Source organism: Pseudophryne corroboree, chromosome 10, assembly GCF_028390025.1.
Source record: "Pseudophryne corroboree isolate aPseCor3 chromosome 10, aPseCor3.hap2, whole genome shotgun sequence".
In the NCBI taxonomy this organism is placed as follows: Eukaryota; Metazoa; Chordata; class Amphibia; order Anura; family Myobatrachidae; genus Pseudophryne; species Pseudophryne corroboree.
Genome location: NC_086453.1, coordinates 244,888,514 through 244,911,127, shown reverse-complemented (window position 1 = coordinate 244,911,127; position 22,614 = coordinate 244,888,514). Strand labels below are relative to the sequence as shown.

Genomic DNA, 22,614 nt, shown 5'->3' with positions numbered 1-22,614 from the left:
ATATAGTATAGCAAGCATCAATACTTATTAGTAGCAGCAAATGATGGACATATTAACAAAATCCCCTAAAACGATATAACCACCTGTGCTTCAGATGGTAATATAGCACTTGTAATTAAAAAAAGGCTCCTTGCTGGGAGCTCTACATGTGGGTTAATTAGACGTATAGGCTCATAAGATGATTTTATGGATTTAGAAGTCCATCCGTGGTGTGAATATAAACAGTTCACCTTTGTTTTGTCCACTTTATAATATCTGCTCCCAATACTTATTCCGTATTTTAGAAAAGGCTTTTTACGGGTGATTTTAATTAGCACAATTCCGTGCACAGCACAATGACATTTAAGCATGGAACGCTATTTTGACAGTCTCGTATTGTGCTTACCCCAGCCTCTGCTGATTGCAATTATTCGGTATTTCCTTTGAAAATGTTGGGCGCCGGCTGCCCACGCCGCTTGACTGCGGCACCGAAGGGATGAAATAAAGCAGAATGTATTGGTGAACTGAACGCTCGGAACCGCTCACTTGCAGTGATATGGCGGGAGCCGTCAGAGACGTGCCTGTAGCTGGAGCCGTTCGAAGACGTGCTTGTAGTCTCTGGTGGTGGAGAGAAGCAGGATACCAGACAGGATACTGGGAGGAATGCTTGATGCGTTTCTCAGCCTCAATCCTGGGGCTGTTTCATCAGAAGTACCGCCTCCAGATCCTTGGGCATTTTTATACTCATAGCCTCACTAATCATTGATACAGCTGTCTATAAACAATTAAGCAATTAAAAACTGATATAATGAGTGTTTGCAAGCTTCTATTCATATAGCAAGACAATCTAGGGAAATATAAATAATAAAAGGTTTTTATACCTCGCCATTTAAATCATTATACAATATTTAGAATAAATAAAACCAAACAGTGAGGCAGGAGAATTATAACAAAACAATTATTAAAATTTAAATACATAAATATACCTGTGGATGTCTCATAGCCAAATAATTACCATATATTTGTTCTATTAGAATGGTAGTGTCAATAGTCATTATAATAATAAAATATATATATATATATATATATATGTATATTCCTGATAATATAATTTCTAAAACTTAGATACGCTCTCAAGGGCCAATGGGCTCCTCTAACGATTCTTTAAGGATTTTTTATAACTTCAGGAAAAACAGCAAAGTGGAAAAACATTATTGCATTGATTTTTCAAGAACCCTTAGATATAAATATCCAATTAGATCATATCACGCCTATATGTAAACATATGTGTATAGTATCATAATTTTTTTTATATATTTTTATTTATTTTTCTTGAAAAAACATAAAAACTACACCCAATTAGAACTACTGATTAAATTACTGCGGAGCTACCTAACCCAGTATAATATTGGGGGGTCTAGATGATCATTGGGGCTTCGCCAGTCCTTTTCAGAACTTCCTCAATGTTCTAAACTTACTAAACATTATAACCTGAAAATAAAGGGAGAGATAGAACCGAAACTGTGTTTGGAAGTCTACTAAGGGGGAGAAATAAGGAATTTTTTCTGGAAATGATGGAAAAGGGTAGTGCACCTGGGATGCCTATCTATGGCCTCTATTCACACAATTAAATATTGTTGAGCTCGATAGTATCATTCAGGCCCGCAGGAACCATAGTTCCAAGTTTGTAGATCCAAAAGGCCTCCTTGCGGCACAACTTCTTATATCTATCTGACTATTAAAAAATCCTTAAAGAATCGTTAGAGGAGCCCATTGGCCCTTGAGAGCGTATCTAAGTTTTAGAAATTATATTATCAGGAATATACATATATATATATATTTTTTATTATTATAATGACTATTGACACTACCATTCTAATAGAACAAATATATGGTAATTATTTGGCTATGAGACATCCACAGGTATATTTATGTATTTAAATTTTAATAATTGTTTTGTTATAATTCTCCTGCCTCACTGTTTGGTTTTATTTATTCTAAATATTGTATAATGATTTAAATGGCGAGGTATAAAAACCTTTTATTATTTATATTTCCCTAGATTGGGGTAAATTTACTAAGGTGGGAGATTTTTAGAACTGGTGATGTTGCCCATAGCAACCAATCAGATTATATCTACTATCTGCTAGAAGCAGCTAGATAAATGGTAAGTAGAATCTGATTGGTTGCCATGGGCAACATCACCAGTTCTAAAAATCTCCCACCTTAGTAAATTTACCCCATTGTCTTGCTATATGAATAGAAGCTTGCAAACACTCATTATATCAGTTTTTAATTGCTTAATTGTTTATAGACAGCTGTATCAATGATTAGTGAGGCTATGAGTATAAAAATGCCCAAGGATCTGGAGGCGGTACTTCTGATGAAACAGCCCCAGGATTGAGGCTGAGAAACGCATCAAGCATTCCTCCCAGTATCCTGTCTGGTATCCTGCTTCTCTCCACCACCAGAGACTACAAGCACGTCTTCGAACGGCTCCAGCTACAGGCACGTCTCTGACGGCTCCCGCCATATCACTGCAAGTGAGCGGTTCCGAGCGTTCAGTTCACCAATACATTCTGCTTTATTTCATCCCTTCGGTGCCGCAGTCAAGCGGCGTGGGCAGCCGGCGCCCAACATTTTCAAAGGAAATACCGAATAATTGCAATCAGCAGAGGCTGGGGTAAGCACAATACGAGACTGTCAAAATAGCGTTCCATGCTTAAATGTCATTGTGCTGTGCACGGAATTGTGCTAATTAAAATCACCCGTAAAAAGCCTTTTCTAAAATACGGAATAAGTATTGGGAGCAGATATTATAAAGTGGACAAAACAAAGGTGAACTGTTTATATTCACACCACGGATGGACTTCTAAATCCATAAAATCATCTTATGAGCCTATACGTCTAATTAACCCACATGTAGAGCTCCCAGCAAACAGCCTTTTTTTAATTACAAGTGCTATATTACCATCTGAAGCACAGGTGGTTATATCGTTTTAGGGGATTTTGTTAATATGTCCATCATTTGCTGCTACTAATAAGTATTGATGCTTGCTATACTATATATGCTGTGTTATCAAATTACAGGATACCAGGTTTTATTTTTGTGATTATCATATATATATATTCTTCAAGACACAGCCACAGTCTTCAGTTCTTCTTCAGCCTCGTCTTAAAGTCACAGCCACAGTCATTGTTATACATACAGAATGCTATAGCAACGTTTTACAGTTATTAACTCCATTCTTCAGATCAGTCATTGAGGTAACCTCAACCTCTGTGAATTATCATTACTCCATTAAATCTTACTTTTTGTATTACTTCATCATCCATAGTCTTCCTTGAGCTCCTCATCTCACCGATTCCCACAGACCAGCCAATATAAACACAGTCCTCCAGTTACCCGCAAGAACTTCACATATATGCCGGGTTCACAAAACTACACTCATGACACTGCGGACACTGATGAGTGGCTGAGGGCAGAGAATGGGGCTGAGGGAGGTGATGAGGAGGGTGGTGAGTGGCTGTGACCCTGATGAGGAGTTGAGGAAGGTGTTGTGGACGCTGATGAGGGGCTGAGGGCAGAGGATGGGGCTGAGGGGCATGATGAGGAGGGTGGTGAGGGGCTGTTAACACTGATGAGGGGCTGAGCAATATGCTGTGGATGCTGATGAGGGGCTATGGACACCGATGAGGGGCTGAGAAAGGTGCTGTGAACACAGCTGAGGGGCTGTGGACAGTATTGTGGATGCTGATGAGGGGCTGATGAAGGTGTTGTGGGGCTGAGGATGCTGATGAGGGGCTGAGGACACTGATGAGGGGCTGAGCAATGTGCTGTAGATGCTGATTAGGGGCTATGGACACGGATGAGGGTCTGGGAAAGGTGATGTGATCACAGCTGAGGGGCTGTCGATAGTATTGTGGACGCTGTTGAGGGGCTGAGGAAGGTGCTGTGGATGCTGATGAGGGGTTGAGGGCAGAGGATGGGGCTGAGGAAGGTGATGAGGATGGTTCTGAGGAGCTGAGGAATATGCTGTGGATGCTGGTAAGGGACTATGGACACGGATAAGGGGCTGAGGAAGGTGCTGTGGACATGGATGAGGGGATGAGGACAGTATTATGGATGCTGATGAGTTTCTGAGTAAGGTGCTGTGGATGCTGATGAGGGGCTATGGACACTTATGAGCAGCTGAGTAAGGTGCTGTGGATGCTGATGAGGGGCTATGGACACTTATGAGGGGCTGAGGACGGTGATGTGGATGCTGATGAGGGGCTAAGGAAGATATTGTGGACACTGATGAGGGGCTGAGGAGGTGCTGTGGGGCTGAGGAAGGTGCTGAGAGGCTGAGGACACTGAAAAAGGTGCTGAGTGGTAAAGGAAGGTGATGTGGAGGTTGATCACAGGTGGGGGTTCCATCCAGTAACTTGCCTAGGGCCCCATTGGGTTTTTAATCTGGCTCTGAGTACTAATAAGTGTGGAATTGGCACAATTATTATCAGTCAGTATCGCAGTGGTTTTTCTTTTTTTAACTGAAAAATCCACTCTGTGAGCAGAATTCAATTGTTTTCGGCGCCGGCAGCCAGTACCAGAGGTGTAGCTAGGCGCCATGGTGCCCGGAGCAAGCCCCTACAGAGATGAAGCGCCCAAACTCTCAATGAAAATAATGTCCTAGAATTGCCTGAGGGGCAGAGACAGCTGTGCCGCAGCAGTCTGAGGAGCAGAGAGAGCTGCTTTGCAGCAGCCTGAGGGGCAGAGAGAGGTGCTTCAGCAGCCTAAGGGGCAGAGAGAGGGGCAGAGAGAAGTGCTCCAGCAGCCTCAGAGGCAGAGAGAGGTGCTTCAGCAGCCTAAGGTGCTGCAGCTTCTAATGCAGAGAGAAGTGCGGCAGCATCAATGTAGAGAGAAGTGCTGTAGCAGCCAGGGCAAAGAGAGGTGCTACAGCAGCAAGGGCAGAGAGAGGTCCTGCAGAAGCTGTGAAAGAAAAAGGTGCTGCTGCAGCAGCTAGGGCAGAGAGAGCTTTTGCAGCATCTGAAGTAGAGACAAGTGATGCAGCTTCCAGGAAAGAGGGCGGGATGTACTAAGCACAAAATATGGTAAACTCCCTGTTTAATGCATTTTCCTAATGTACTATCCTCCGTCCGGCAGGACAGCGCTGCGGAGGGGTTCAACAGCTTGTGCTGGCGATACCCCATAGAAGCCTATGGGCTACTCTCTGCAGCGCTGTGTGAGGGATCCGAACAGATCCCTCCCAGCATGCCCCGTAGCTGGCCCCGTTACACCGTGCATGCGCAGACTGACTCCCGGGGCCAAATCCCGGAAGTCAGGCTGCCGCTGCACATCGCGGAGGACAGCTCTTATCGGAAATGAATCTCCGCAATGCTGATTGCATATGTAAGTACATATGCGATCAGCATTGGGGCGATGTACATTAGTACATCCCACCAAGAGAGAGGTGCTGCAGCAGCAGGGGCAGAGAGAGGTGCTGCAGGACAGAAGTAACCCTATTGCACAGCTACAAGCTGACAGTGAGACATATAAAAAGGGCTGGCAGAGCTCCAGCATGTGCTAGCTGTCAGTGTCTCCTGCTGTTGCCTCTGGCCTGCTTTGTTTCCTACCTAGTCTCTGAGTCCGAGTCAGTGTGCGCCCCTCTGCTCCTCCTCCTCCTGCCAGTACAGTGGGCCGTGGCAGTGCGCCCTCTACCTTTTTCAGCGCCCGGAGCTCGCGCTCCACCGGACCACCCTCGCTACACCCCTGTGACAGCCAACTAAGCTATTCAATTGTTTCTCCGTTTGGGTGGGATTAGCTACTGGCGCTGGCATTTCAGCACACTACCACCTGAGGTAGCAAGCTGAAATGAGTGAAAAGTGACCTACTTGGGCCGGCAACTGGGACTTTTCGCGTTGCACCCATTACTTTTGGTTTAGCTGCTTTACATGGCTAAACCCGACCTCTCTGGGCGCGACATGTGCGATAAAAGAGAACTATTAAATATCGCCCTCCCCCCGATATTCCGTCACTTTAGACAGGCGATCGGGCACAATATATCAAATGAATTCCGCCCTATATATTAAAATGTAACTAGAAAGGATAGCAGCTGCTAGAACTGTCACTGCGAGGTACATCCCAGCCACATCAGAGGAGTCCTACTCCTAAGTCTCTGACACTGCGCACATTCCGTAACAGTCAGTGGCTGCGGGAGCGGGATCATAAAATCCCTCTTCTGTGAGATGCCAATATAGACATAAAGCGATTAATTTCAGGATGGCGTGACACACCCAAAGGGCAGTGCTAGACATGCCCCTCCAGCAATGTACACCCAAATAAAATGTGATGTGCACCTATGTCCGCATTCCAGCATCCAAGTCAAAGCAGATGGTTGTAACCCAGCAATCCTGTGTAGCTGATACTGCTCTGCATCCCAGAAATCTTGTATAGCTAGTACTGCTCTGCATCCCACACAGAATTGCTGGGTTACAACCAGCTACTTTGACTCAGATGCTGGGATGCGGAGCAGTACCAGCTATACAGGCTGGTAGTAACCCAACAATCCTGTGTGCTGGGACTGCTGAGAGGTAAGGGGGGGTGGGGGGTTAGGTTTAGGCTGCGTGGAGAGAGGGTTAGGCACCACCGGGGAGGGTTAAGGTTAGGCTGTGGGGGAAGGGTTAGGTTTAGGCTGCGGAGGGGGTGGGTTGGAGTTAAGGTGCGGGGAGGGATGGTTAGGATTAGACACCACCGGGGAGGGTTAGGGTTAGGCAGCGCGGTGGTGGGAGGGGGGCGAGGTTAGGGTCAGGCTGTGGGTAAGGAGGGTTTAGTAGGTTAAAGATTACCTAGTAGGTGTAGGTATCCTGCTGGCATCCCAAGTGCCAGGATCCTGATACTATCCCATTAAGCCAAGCACCAGGGGTTAAGCACTGCAAACAAACTCTTAAGCCCCGTACACATGGGGAGAGATGTGTGCTGAGCAATCTGTCACAGACCGCTCATCACACATCTCTCCCCCGATCCTCACACAGTGCGATGTGTGCTGAGCAAGGGACGCTCATTTCACCCAGCGGTGAAATGAACGGCCTGTTAGATTGTGCCTACATGCAGGCCAATCTAGCACCGGCAATAGCGACGTGTGGGGCAGCGCATCGCTATCGCTGTAGAGGGTACACACGGAGAGATTTGTGCTTAACTTGTAAGCAATCTAGTCAGATTGCTTAGAATTTAAGCACGGATCTCTCCGTGTGTACCCCCCTATATTGTAATTTGGCTGCACTGAAACCCCACCCCCCTGTTCCGTCTCCCTAAGTACAAGCACAATATGCATCTCACTCATCATGGTTAAGAAAGCGTATAGGGAAAAGGCACATATTTGGTTTTGATCACACTCTACATCAGCCACATATTGTTTCAAAATGTTGGCAATATACTGTAAGATTGGTGACGTCAGTAGGTGTGCTTATTTACAGTTTGGCTTTTGAAAGAACAGTTGAATCTATAGCTTTATATCACATAAATAGCCTCCACTCACTGCATACTCACAAATGTTAGAAGCAGAACAGAAATCACTGTTGGCTGCACATCCTAGAAGAGGCTTAGGGGGGTAATTCTGAGTTGATCGCAGCAGCAAGTTTGTTAGCAATTGGGCAAAACCATGTGCACTGCAGGGGGGGGGGGGGCAGATATAACATGTGCAGAGAGAGTTAAATTTGGGTGGGTTATTTCGTTTCTGTGCGGGGTAAATACCAACTGCTTTATTTTTACACTGCAATTTAGATTTCAGATTGAATACACCCCACCCAAATCTAACTCTCTCTACACATGTTATATCTGTCCCCCCTGCAGTGCATATGGTTTTGCCGAGCTTCTAACAAATTTGCTACTGTGATCAACTCAGAATTAGGCCCCTAATCTACACACCAAGCTTCTGTTCTGCATTTAATTTCATCTATCAGTAATTTGATAAATGGAGCAATCAATGTCCTTTGTTTCAGGCCTGAACGTACAAACATTTAGACACCTGCAAATCCATGATGAAAACTATCAATAACTTTCTGGTTGTTTAGAGGTCTTTGCAAATTGGTAATTCTGTCTCTGTCATTAATATCATTAAATGAAAGAAATGATTCTTTGTACTTAATTATGTCAGTGGAAACGCCATAAGAATTGATGATGTGTGACCTGTAGGTAAAGATATTGTGGTTGGTTCTTTAGCAGCTGAATTACATTTGTAAAACTTTACTTCATACTTGCCTACCTGACCCTCTCCATGATGGAGAAAATGCTCTGTTCCTGGACTTTCCTGGTAATGTATGATTGCCATCACCTGTGGTGAAACACCTTTCTTATCAATTAACTAGCTCACCACAGGTGATGACAATCATACATTACCAAGAAAGTCCAGGAAAAGAGCATTTTCTCCCTCATAGAGAGTGTCAGGTAGGCAAGTATGCTTTACTTTCTGGACATTTGTTCACAGAGTTATCTAAGAATGCTACTTCTCAGATTACTGCTTCATCCATTGTACTAACCAACTGCCTGCCCCCATCATATCCAGGTTCAGTGACTGCTCTTTGTATCACCAGCGCCCTTTCATCCCATTCCTTCTAGTTTTTCTGACACCTCTCTTTCTATCCTCTACATGCAACAGGTAAAGGCTCCCGATTTCACTCCTATAACATATGTGATTGAACCCTGACACACTGGGGGAATTCAAATGTTTGAAAAGTCGGTTGGGTGTCTGTTTTTACAGGAAAAAACAGACACCTAACTGACTTTTCAAACATTTGAATTTTCCCCACTGACTTTTGGCTGTTACGGGTCAGACTTTAGAGTAATTTCATAAATATAAAAATTTCATAATAATGGCAAACAGTAAAAAACATCACACTAGTTAATAGCCAAGACGGGACAAGCATGGTATGATGCTTTCTTGCCTTCACACTTCAGACATCAGTGAGATTACATCATCTCCAAGCAATGGTGAGTCGGCTCTCCATAGAGTGTTAATGGGACACATTTACACTAGAGATGAGCGGGTTCGGTTTCTCTGAATCCGAACCCGCCCGAACTTCATGGTTTTTTTCACGGGTCCGAGCAGACTCTGATCCTCCCGCCTTGCTCGGTTAACCCGAGCGCGCCCGAACGTCATCATGACGCTGTCGGATTCTCGCGAGACTCGGATTCTATATAAGGAGCCGCGCGTCGCCGCCATTTTCACACGTGCATTGAGATTGATAGGGAGAGGACGTGGCTGGCGTCCTCTCCATTTAGATTAGAAGAGAGAGAGAGAGAGAGATTGACCTGATTTACTGGAGCTTAGGAGTACTGTAAAAGTGTTGAGAGTGCAGAGTTTACTAGTGACTGACCACAGTGACCACCAGACAGTGCAGTTTTGTTTTATTTAATATATCCGTTCTCTGCCTGAAAAAAACGATACACACAGTGACTCAGTCACATACCATATCTGTGTGCACTGCTCAGCCCAGTGTGCTGCATCATCTATGTATATATATCTGACTGTGCTCAGCTCACACAGCTTATAATTGTGGGGGAGACTGGGGAGCACTGCAGTGCCAGTTATAGGTTATAGCAGGAGCCAGGAGTACATATTATATTAAAATTAAACAGTGCACACTTTTGCTGCAGGAGTGCCACTGCCAGTGTGACTGACCAGTGACCTGACCACACTGACCACCAGTATAGTTAGTAGTATACTATATTGTGATTGCCTGAAAAAGTTAAACACTCGTCGTGTGACTTCACTTGTGTGGTGTTTTTTTTTTAATTCTATAAAAAACTCATTCTGCTGACAGACAGTGTCCAGCAGGTCCGTCATTATATAATATATACCTGTCCGGCTGCAGTAGTGATATATATATATTTTTTATATCATTATTTATCATCCAGTCGCAGCAGACACAGTACGGTAGTTCACTGCTGTAGCTACCTCTGTGTCGGCACTCGGCAGTCCGTCCATAATTGTATACCACCTACCCGTGGTTTTTTTTTCTTTCTTCTTTATACATACATACTACTACATCTCTTTATCAACCAGTCTATATTAGCAGCAGACACAGTACAGTACGGTAGTTCACGGCTGTAGCTACCTCTGTGTCGGCAGTCCGTCCATAATTGTATACCACCTACCCGAGGTTTTTCTTTCTTTCTTCTTTATACATACATACTACTACATCTCTTTATCAACCAGTCTATATTAGCAGCAGACACAGTACAGTATGGTAGTTCACGGCTGTAGCTACCTCTGTGTCGGCACTCGGCAGTCCGTCCATAATTGTATACCACCTACCCGTGGTTTTTTTTCTTTCTTCTTTATACATACATACTACTACATCTCTTTATCAACCAGTCTATATTAGCAGCAGACACAGTACAGTACGGTAGTCCACGGCTGTAGCTACCTCTGTGTCGGCACTCGGCAGTCCGTCCATAATTGTATACCACCTACCCGTGGTTTTTTTTTCTTTCTTCTTTATACATACATACTACTACATCTCTTTATCAACCAGTCTATATTAGCAGCAGACACAGTACAGTACGGTAGTTCACGGCTGTAGCTACCTCTGTGTCGGCACTCGGCAGTCCGTCCATAATTGTATACCACCTACCCGTGTTTTTTTTTTCTTTCTTCTTTATACATACATACTACTACATCTCTTTATCAACCAGTCTATATTAGCAGCAGACACAGTACAGTACGGTAGTCCACGGCTGTAGCTACCTCTGTGTCGGCACTCGGCAGTCCGTCCATAATTGTATACCACCTACCCGTGGTTTTTTTTTCTTTCTTCTTTATACATACATACTACTACATCTCTTTATCAACCAGTCTATATTAGCAGCAGACACAGTACAGTACGGTAGTTCACGGCTGTAGCTACCTCTGTGTCGGCACTCGGCAGTCCGTCCATAATTGTATACCACCTACCCGTGGTTTTTTTTTCTTTCTTCTTTATACATACATACTACTACATCTCTTTATCAACCAGTCTATATTAGCAGCAGACACAGTACAGTACGGTAGTCCACGGCTGTAGCTACCTCTGTGTCGGCACTCGGCAGTCCGTCCATAATTGTATACTAGTATCCATCCATCTCCATTGTTTACCTGAGGTGCCTTTTAGTTGTGCCTATTAAAATATGGAGAACAAAAATGTTGAGGTTCCAAAATTAGGGAAAGATCAAGATCCACTTCCACCTCGTGCTGAAGCTGCTGCCACTAGTCATGGCCGAGACGATGAAATGCCAGCAACGTCGTCTGCCAAGGCCGATGCCCAATGTCATAGTACAGAGCATGTCAAATCCAAAACACCAAATATCAGTAAAAAAAGGACTCCAAAACCTAAAATAAAATTGTCAGAGGAGAAGCGTAAACTTGCCAATATGCCATTTACCACACGGAGTGGCAAGGAACGGCTGAGGCCCTGGCCTATGTTCATGGCTAGTGGTTCAGCTTCACATGAGGATGGAGGCACTCAGCCTCTCGCTAGAAAAATGAAAAGACTCAAGCTGGCAAAAGCAGTAGCACCGCAAAGAACTGTGCGTTCTTCGAAATCCCAAATCCACAAGGAGAGTCCAATTGTGTCGGTTGCGATGCCTGACCTTCCCAACACTGGACGTGAAGAGCATGCGCCTTCCACCATTTGCACGCCCCCTGCAAGTGCTGGAAGGAGCACCCGCAGTCCAGTTCCTGATAGTCAGATTGAAGATGTCAGTGTTGAAGTACACCAGGATGAGGAGGATATGGGTGTTGCTGGCGCTGGGGAGGAAATTGACCAGGAGGATTCTGATGGTGAGGTGGTTTGTTTAAGTCAGGCACCCGGGGAGACACCTGTTGTCCGTGGGAGGAATATGGCCGTTGACATGCCTGGTGAAAATACCAAAAAAATCAGCTCTTCGGTGTGGAGGTATTTCAACAGAAATGCGGACAACAGGTGTCAAGCCGTGTGTTCCCTTTGTCAAGCTGTAATAAGTAGGGGTAAGGACGTTAACCACCTCGGAACATCCTCCCTTATACGTCACCTGCAGCGCATTCATAATAAGTCAGTGACAAGTTCAAAAACTTTGGGTGACAGCGGAAGCTGTCCACTGACCAGTAAATCCCTTCCTCTTGTAACCAAGCTCACGCAAACCACCCCACCAACTCCCTCAGTGTCAATTTCCTCCTTCCCCAGGAATGCCAATAGTCCTGCAGGCCATGTCACTGGCAATTCTGATGATTCCTCTCCTGCCTGGGATTCCTCCGATGCATCCTTGCGTGTAACGCCTACTGCTGCTGGCGCTGCTGTTGTTGCTGCTGGGAGTCGATGGTCATCCCAGAGGGTAAGTCGTAAGACCACTTTTACTACTTCCACCAAGCAATTGACTGTCCAACAGTCCTTTGCGAGGAAGATGAAATATCACAGCAGTCATCCTACTGCAAAGCGGATAACTGAGGCCTTGGCATCCTGGGTGGTGAGAAACGTGGTTCCGGTATCCATCATTACTGCAGAGCCAACTAGAGACTTGTTGGAGGTACTGTGTCCCCGGTACCAAATACCATCTAGGTTCCATTTCTCTAGGCAGGCGATACCGAAAATGTACACAGACCTCAGAAAAAGAGTCACCAGTGTCCTAAAAAATGCAGCTGTACCCAATGTCCACTTAACCACGGACATGTGGACAAGTGGAGCAGGGCAGGGTCAGGACTATATGACTGTGACAGCCCACTGGGTAGATGTATGGACTCCCGCCGCAAGAACAGCAGCGGCGGCACCTGTAGCAGCATCTCGCAAACGCCAACTCTTTCCTAGGCAGGCTACGCTTTGTATCACCGCTTTCCAGAATACGCACACAGCTGAAAACCTCTTACGGCAACTGAGGAAGATCATCGCGGAATGGCTTACCCCAATTGGACTCTCCTGTGGATTTGTGGCATCGGACAACGCCAGCAATATTGTGTGTGCATTAAATATGGGCAAATTCCAGCACGTCCCATGTTTTGCACATACCTTGAATTTGGTGGTGCAGAATTTTTTAAAAAACGACAGGGGCGTGCAAGAGATGCTGTCGGTGGCCAGAAGAATTGCGGGACACTTTCGGCGTACAGGCACCACGTACAGAAGACTGGAGCACCACCAAAAACTACTGAACCTGCCCTGCCATCATCTGGAGCAAGAAGTGGTAACGCGGTGGAATTCAACCCTCTATATGCTTCAGAGGTTGGAGGAGCAGCAAAAGGCCATTCAAGCCTATACAATTGAGCACGATATAGGAGGTGGAATGCACCTGTCTCAAGCGCAGTGGAGAATGATTTCAACGTTGTGCAAGGTTCTGCTGCCCTTTGAACTTGCCACACGTGAAGTCAGTTCAGACACTGCCAGCCTGAGTCAGGTCATTCCCCTCATCAGGCTTTTGCAGAAGAAGCTGGAGACATTGAAGGAGGAGCTAACACGGAGCGATTCCGCTAGGCATGTGGGACTTGTGGATGGAGCCCTTAATTCGCTTAACAAGGATTCACGGGTGGTCAATCTGTTGAAATCAGAGCACTACATTTTGGCCACCATGCTCGATCCTAGATTTAAAGCCTACCTTGGATCTCTCTTTCCGGCAGACACAAGTCTGCTGGGGTTGAAAGACCTGCTGGTGAGAAAATTGTCAAGTCAAGCGGAACGCGACCTGTCAACATCTCCTCCTTCACATTCTCCCGCAACTGGGGGTGCGAGGAAAAGGCTCAGAATTCCGAGCCCACCCGCTGGCGGTGATGCAGGGCAGTCTGGAGTGACTGCTGATGCTGACATCTGGTCCGGACTGAAGGACCTGACAACGATTACGGACATGTCGTCTACTGTCACTGCATATGATTCTCTCCCCATTGAAAGAATGGTGGAGGATTATATGAGTGACCGCATCCAAGTAGGCACGTCACACAGTCCATACTTATACTGGCAGGAAAAAGAGGCAATTTGGAGGCCCTTGCACAAACTGGCTTTATTCTACCTAAGTTGCCCTCCCACAAGTGTGTACTCCGAAAGAGTGTTTAGTGCCGCCGCTCACCTTGTCAGCAATCGGTGTACGAGGTTACATCCAGAAAATGTGGAGAAGATGATGTTCATTAAAATGAATTATAATCAATTCCTCCGCGGAGACATTGACCAGCAGCAATTGCCTCCACAAAGTACACAGGGAGCTGAGATGGTGGATTCCAGTGGGGACGAATTGATAATCTGTGAGGAGGGGGATGTACACGGTGATATATCGGAGGATGATGATGAGGTGGACATCTTGCCTCTGTAGAGCCAGTTTGTGCAAGGAGAGATTAATTGCTTCTTTTTTGGGGGGGGTCCAAACCAACCCGTCATATCAGTCACAGTCGTGTGGCAGACCCTGTCACTGAAATGATGGGTTGGTTAAAGTGTGCATGTCCTGTTTTGTTTATACAACATAAGGGTGGGTGGGAGGGCCCAAGGACAATTCCATCTTGCACCTCTTTTTTCTTTTATTTTTCTTTGCGTCATGTGCTGTTTGGGGAGGGTTTTTTGGAAGGGACATCCTGCGTGACACTGCAGTGCCACTCCTAAATGGGCCCGGTGTTTGTGTCGGCCACTAGGGTCGCTTATCTTACTCACACAGTCAGCTACCTCATTGCGCCTCTTTTTTTCTTTGCGTCATGTGCTGTTTGGGGAGGGTTTTTTGGAAGGGCCATCCTGCGTGACACTGCAGTGCCACTCCTAGATGGGCCCGGTGTTTGTGTCGGCCACTAGGGTCGCTAATCTTACTCACACAGCTACCTCATTGCGCCTCTTTTTTTCTTTGCGTCATGTGCTGTTTGGGGAGGGTTTTTTGGAAGGGACATCCTGCGTGACACTGCAGTGCCACTCCTAAATGGGCCCGGTGTTTAGCGACCGTAGTGGCCGACACAATCTTACTCACACAGCTACCTCATTGCGCCTCTTTTTTTCTTTGCGTCATGTGCTGTTTGGGGAGGGTTTTTTGGAAGGGACATCCTGCGTGACACTGCAGTGCCACTCCTAGATGGGCCCGGTGTTTGTGTCGGCCACTAGGGTCGCTAATCTTACTCACACAGCTACCTCATTGCGCCTCTTTTTTTCTTTGCGTCATGTGCTGTTTGGGGAGGGTTTTTTGGAAGGGACATCCTGCGTGACACTGCAGTGCCACTCCTAAATGGGCCCGGTGTTTGTGTCGGCCACTACGGTCGCTAATCTTACTCACACAGCTACCTCATTGCGCCTCTTTTTTTCTTTGCGTCATGTGCTGTTTGGGGAGGGTTTTTTGGAAGGGACATCCTACGTGACACTGCAGTGCCACTCCTAGATGGGCCCGGTGTTTGTGTCGGCCACTAGGGTCGCTAATCTTACTCACACAGCTACCTCATTGCGCCTCTTTTTTTCTTTGCGTCATGTGCTGTTTGGGGAGGGTTTTTTGGAAGGGACATCCTGCGTGACACTGCAGTGCCACTCCTAGATGGGCCAGGTGTTTGTGTCGGCCACTAGGGTCGCTTAGCTTAGTCATCCAGCGACCTCGGTGCAAATTTTAGGACTAAAAATAATATTGTGAGGTGTGAGGTATTCAGAATAGACTGAAAATGAGTGGAAATTATGGTTTTTGAGGTTAATAATAATATGGGATCAAAATGACCCCCAAATTCTATGATTTAAGCTGTTTTTTAGGGTTTTTTGAAAAAAACACCCGAATCCAAAACACACCCGAATCCGACAAAAAAAATTCGGTGAGGTTTTGCCAAAACGCGGTCGAACCCAAAACACGGCCGCGGAACCGAACCCAAAACCAAAACACAAAACCCGAAAAATTTCAGGTGCTCATCACTAATTTACACTGCCCCTTAACCCGGGAACAACACTGCTTGCTACCTGGGTTGAATTCCCAGGTCACTGGATCCGGGTTATTTTTCAGGGACCCTTTCACACCGAGCCACGACCTGGGTTAACCCGCCAATAACATGGGTTATTGCGAAGGTGTGAAAGAGGCAGATTAGGCTTCTATAGTCTTGCATAGTGGGGCGCAATAGATAAACTTTGCTCTCCAATCAGCATTTTAAATAAGACAAAAGCTTGGATTAATTTTAAAACAAATTTACAGCAATCATATTTATCTATAAGATGACACAGGTGTATCAAACAGTACACAACAGGTAAACACTTCCTATGAATACATTTGTTTTTACTTTTTATGTTTTATATAAATGTTTTTAGTGCAGAATGTAGCTTACTTATTTCCACTGTGAAATTTCTGACAGAGGGATCTACCTTCTAGATTACTCTGCCAATTTGTCTATGATATAAACAAAAATATTCTCAGACAACAAAAAAATGTAATTGCTCTTATACTGCGCCATGGAGTCTTATTTGAAACTCTGGCACTCATTCCGAGTTGATCGCTCGCTGCTGTTTTTCACAGCATAGCGATCAGGCTAAAAACCAGCTGTTCTGCGCATGCATATGGGCCGCAGGGCGCACGCGCAAAGTAAATTCACACAAAACTAAGCAAATTTACACAGGGGCATATGACGCTTTTCAATCGCTCTGCTGATCGGTGTGTAATTGACAGGAAATGGGTGTTTCTGGGCGGAAACTGAGCGTTTTCCGGGAGTGTGCTAAAAATTGCAGGCGTGTCTGGCTAAAACACAGGAGTGGCTGGGGAAACGGGGGAGTGGCTGACCGAACACAAGGAGTGTTTGTGACGTCAAAGCAGGAACTAAACAGACTGAAGTGATCGCAATCTAGGAGTAGGTCTGGAGCTTCTCAGAAACTGCAGGAAAAGATTTTTGAGCAGTTCTGCTAATCTTTCGTTCGGTGTATTGCTAAGCTAAGATACACTCCCAGAGGGCGGCGGCCTAGCGTGCGCAATGCTGCTAAAAGCAGCTAGCGAGCGATCAACTCGGAATGAGGGTCTCTGTGCCTAGTTCTGCATTTTTTTACAGAAGCATTAATAGCGTTAATAAAGTGATGACTGATGGATGTCTTTAACTCAGTTGGGCCCCTTTTACCCATTCAAGTATTAAATCTCAGTTTTTAATATTTGGGAATATTTTGGGGGGAATTCAACCGACTTTTCAAACATTTGAATTCCCCCCTACAGTATATGTCTAGTGCCTTGTGCAGGATAGTAGAGAGTGACCCTGTTCTCTTCTACCACCGCTGTACAGGGGGTGCTGGCAACCTCAGGGGGGACAATGTCCCCCTAAGCAGCTGACCCAGGCCATGATAATTAATACCCCTCCACCCCTCAGGGGTGGTCTTCAGTTTGCCGACTGTCGGGATCCTGGCGCACAGTATACCGGTGCTGGAATCCCGACAGTTGGCATACCAACACTTTTTCTCCCTCTTGGGGGTCCAGGACCCCCCTGGAGAGAGAATAGATAGCGTGGCACGCGCAGCGAGTCCGCAAGGGGCTCATTTGCGCTCGCCCAGCTGTTGGTATGCCGGCGGTCGGTATTCCGGCGCCGGTATGCTGGCCGCGGGGAGCCCGGCCGCCGGCATACCCTACTACACCCCCCCTCAGCACCACTGCCGTAATGCTAGTCTACCATGAAAGTGTGAATTTTCTGCAACATATAGACTGCATATTTCACTGTATTTTATTTTATTTTGTGCACTTAGCACTATTATTGCATAAACAGGTAAAACACTGATAATCCGGCACCCTCGATTCTGGCACTGTACCGGATTATCAATTTCGTCAGACTATTGGTGGTATAAACTATAGTGGTGTCAGCGGCATCCTAATACTCCCCCCACACTCCCCTGCAGCCTAATTCTACCCTGCATGCCTTCCACAGCCTAACTCCAATCCTGCAGCCCGACTCCCCATCTGCAGCCGCACCACCTGACAGCAGCCCAACTCGCCGTCACAGCCTAACTAACCGCCCACAGCCCGACTCTCTTTCCCCACACCTTGCAGCCTAACACAGGGGGTAATTCTGAGTTGATCGCAGCAGGAACTTTGGCCCTCATTCCGAGTTGTTCGCTCGCAAGCTGCTTTTAGCAGCTTTGCACACGCTAAACCGCCGCCTACTGGGAGTGAATCTTAGCATAGTAGATTTGCGAACGAAAGATTAGCAGATTTGCGAATAGACAGTTCTTAGCAGTTTCTGAGTAGCTCGAGAATTACTCTGCCACTGCGATCGTTTCGTTCCTGGTTTGACGTCACAAACACACCCAGCGTTCGCCCAGACACTCCCCCGTTTTTTCAGACACTCCCGCGTTTTTCCCAGAAACGGCAGCGTTTTTTCACACACTCCCATAAAACGGCCAGTTGCCGCCCAGAAACACCCACTTCCTGTCAATCACACTACGATCACCAGAACGAAGAAAAAACCTTGCAATGCCGTGAGTAAAATACCTAACTTAATAGCAAATTTACTTGGCGCAGTCGCACTGCGGACATTGCGCATGCGCATTAGCGACTAATCGCTCCGTTGCGAAAAAAAATAACGAGCAATCAACTCGGAATGACCACCTTTGTTAGCAGTTGGTCAAAACCATGTGCCCTGCAGGGGAGGCAGACATAGGCGTGCGCAGCACATTTTATTAGGGGGTGCACCGTCGGAGGGGTGTGTCTAGCACCGCCTTTTGGGCATGTCTAGCACCATCTATTGACGGTCAACACAATATAAAATGTCCACCCTTGTACCAATCCTAATAAAGCAGATACATTGTCAGATGCTGTGGTGTGCACCAAACAAACACCTTCTGATGGCACTCACTGCAATTACACTGCTCCTCCTCAGCCTGGTCTGGCTCCCCCTCTCTTTCCTCTGCAAGCTGCAGCAGCTTACTTACAAGTCAGCCACTCATTGACACTGACAGTCGCAGACTAGTACTGCTGCTGCTGGAAAAACGAGTGACGTGTCAATGTTGCTGCCGACCGCCTGCAGGTATTGAATTTGTCTTCCTAAGAGGAACACTGGCTGCATGCTGATCCTCATCAGTGGCTGGCGTTGGCATGGCTTAGAAGGAGAGAGGTGGACATGTGGCGGATAATCACATCACATCATACTGTTTTTGTACATGGAGGTGGAGCTGAGAGTTTGAAAGCAAGTGGCAGTGGCACCCTTGATTAACCCAGGCGTCAGGTCAGTAATACAGTCCTGACAGGGTGCAGTGCAGAGGGGACAGTAATCAGCTTGCTCGGCGATCGCTAGATCAGGCATGTGAGATCAGGGTGCCAGACATTAGGGGGTGCCTGTGCGCACCAGGAACCCCCCCTGCGCACACCTATGGAGGCAGATATAACATGTGCAGAGAGAGAGAGATTTGGGTGTGGTGAGTTCAATCTGCAATCTAACTTGCAGTGTAAAAATAAAGCAGCCAGTAACTATTTACCCTGCACAGAAACAAAATAAACAACCCAAATCTAACTCTCTGCAAATGTTATATCTGCCTCCCCTGCAGTGCACATGGTTTTGGCCAACTGCTAAAAAATTTCCTGCTGCGATCAACTTGGAATTACCCCCTAAGCCTTCTGCTACCTATCTAAGCTCCCACCCACAGCCTAACTTCCCATGGCATCTGATGTGTCCAGATTAAAACAGGTGCCGGACCATTAAATACTGGATAATCAAGGGTCTACATGTATACATATAAATACAATAGGTAATTGATTTTTAATGACATCCATGTAAAATCTTATATCACTATAACAACTCCTTTTACATGGATTGATCTAAAGCATATGTTCTCAAACTCGGTCCTCAGGACCCCACACAGTGCATGCTTTGCCGGTAACCCAGCAGGTGCACAGGTGAATTCATTACTCACTGACACATTTTAAAAGGTCCGCAGGTGGAACTAATTATTTCACTTGTGATTCTGTGAGGAGACCTGCAAAACATGCACTGTGTGGGGTCCTGAGGACCGAGTTTGAGAACCTGTGATCTAAAGTGAAGTAAATCCACACAGCTTTTTTTGCAACATGATCAAATAATAGTTACAATAAGCTTTTGATGCAGCAGTATCTGATTACATCTGATAGAATCGTGTCGTTTTACAATTTTTTAGACCTCTGAAGAGTTCATTATCTTTTTTTTCCAGAAAATATATATATACACACACACACACACACACACACACACACACACACACACACACACACACACACACACACACACACACACACACACACACACACACACACACACACACACACACACACACACACACGTTAATAAAGGGAAAATACCAAAATGCAGTACTAAAACTTGGTATGCAGTGGAATGAATAAATAAATAAAATATGTATATTGAAACAGTAAATTATATAGGTATATATCTTTGTAATTAATAAATTAATCGATTTAGAGGCATAGATTTGGGGATGCCTTCATGTTTTCAATCACATATGTATTTTAATTTCACATCTTGAGTTTGTTTTATTTCACTTTGAGGACAAAAGCTTTTCTTAATATACACTGCTCAAAAAACCCCTCGATCCCACATGCAAAAGGTCTTGTTTGCTTAGAGATGATCTTGAAAAGAGATAATGAGATGACTATGCAGAGAGTACAGTTTCTTCTGGATTGTGTCACTTTTATTTTTAAACATAATTATTTTTCTTTTTTGGATGAATATTTTGTACAAGTGTGCGGGGTAGCTATAAAAGAGAAACATTCTGGATATTTACATTAGATACCCTTCATCCAAACGGACTAAATGAGGGATATGAATTGACCCCTTTTTTAAAATAGGTGTCTGATCTCTGACTTGTAGTGCGTTGTCTGTTGTCACGCAAGTTCAGTATATATTTTTTATAAGATAGCTTCTGAGTCTTTAAGGTTTATGTTTATTAACTTCTTTCTTTTTATATCCATTATATATTCCCTTTAGTCCTCACTCTATATTGCCGGTATGAAATTGGCAACAGCCATTTCCCCTTTCCTTGTGATTAATAGATAGCTTAAACTAGTGCTGTTTCTTTAACATGATGATATGCCTGCACACCTGTCCATTTCACCCATTCGCGTCATGAATGGGCGCCGCTTGACCGTCTAGCATGGGTCACGCGAAGGCTACAAACAATGCAAGGATGTCAAAAAACATCCGACTTTAGGTGCTGAGATGATCGCTGTGAACAATAAAGGTAAAAATATTACAGCCAAAATAGGGAGACCGTAAAACGGATGAAATGTGGACACATATGTCTAGCGCTATATGTTAGTGATATGAGCAATATGAATCCATCCATTAGAACTGCATATAGGTGATGAATAGCTAACTGGTTTATCTTTGTATGATAACATCGTTGACAGTGATATGCTCACTTGTGTCATTGAATGTATTTTATTTTGTTTTATTGTTATTTACTTGGATATTTTGATGCCTTGATGAACTCTTGTTATAATGATTTTCATGTAGAAGTATTGGCCCTCATTCCGAGTTGTTCGCTCTGTATTTTTCATCGCATCGCAGTGAAAATCCGCTTAGTACGCATGCGCAATGTTCGCACTGCGACTGCGCCAAGTAACTTTACTATGAAGAAAGTATTTTTACTCACGGCTTTTTCTTCGCTCCGGCGATCGTAATGTGATTGACAGGAAATGGGTGTTACTGGGCGGAAACACGGCGTTTCAGGGGCGTGTGGCTGAAAACGCTACCGTTTCCGGAAAAAACGCAGGAGTGGCCGGAGAAACGGTGGGAGTGCCTGGGCGAACGCTGGGTGTGTTTGTGACGTCAACCAGGAACGACAAGCACTGAACTGATCGCACAGGCAGAGTAAGTCTGGAGCTACTCTGAAACTGCTAAGTAGTTAGTAATCGCAATATTGCGAATACATCGGTCGCAATTTTAAGAAGCTAAGATTCACTCCCAGTAGGCGGCGGCTTAGCATGTGTAACTCTGCTAAATTCGCCTTGCGACCGATCAACTCGGAATGAGGGCCATAGTACTTACTATTTTGTACTATCTGTGCACTAGAGGGATGTTGTCATTACATTTTTTGTTATGTTGATATTCATTTTTTCATGTAATTTGCATGGGCCAATCAGAATATTGATGTGTGTATTTAAACACCGCCTTTGTGACTTCAGACCAAGCCCACTGACGAAGTCGAATGACGAAATGCGTATGGGCGTGGTCTGACGTTTGGATCTCGAATTGAGAATGCTGTTTTGCACAGTGGGGTAAATTCTATGCTGGTTATACGAGCGGTTGTTTGACCGCCTTTTATGGTACGAGTTTTTATTTGTTAGTGACTTGGATTTTTAAAATAAAATTACTTTACTCTTTTAATGCACTATTGGCGCTCCCTACTTCTTCAATTTCTTGGCAGTATATATATATATATATATATATATATATATACACACACACACACAAGTTAATAAAGGGAAAATACCAAAATGCAGTACTAGGGGGGCACTAAGGGGGCATGCGCCCCAGGTGCAGGAATTGAGAGGGTGCCGAGGAGTTACAGAGAAGCAGGGTTTTTTGTTGTTTTTTTACCGGCAGTGCTGTGCTGCTCCAGTAAGACAGCAGACGGCTCCTGGGGCAGTGTCTCTGACCCACCTGTCTGCCCGCAGCTGGCTCCAATACTGTGCGGGTGAGCTCCAGTACCTTGGATCACTCCTCTGTCGGCTACTGTCTTAAACTCTCTACTTTGCCATGCAGTGCTGTG

At 45.4% G+C, this 22,614-nt stretch overlaps 1 protein-coding gene across 1 annotated transcript in view; it reads right to left on the bottom strand.

Moving 5' to 3' along the window:
• TTC12 (tetratricopeptide repeat domain 12) overlaps positions 1-7,565 on the bottom strand; it is a 344,406-nt gene extending 336,841 nt beyond the window's left edge. Inside the window, exon 1 of the mRNA XM_063943179.1 lies at positions 7,508-7,565. The gene's annotated coding sequence lies outside the window, so the exon portion shown is untranslated. The remainder of the gene's footprint in view (positions 1-7,507) is intronic.
• Positions 7,566-22,614: the final 15,049 nt, after the last annotated feature.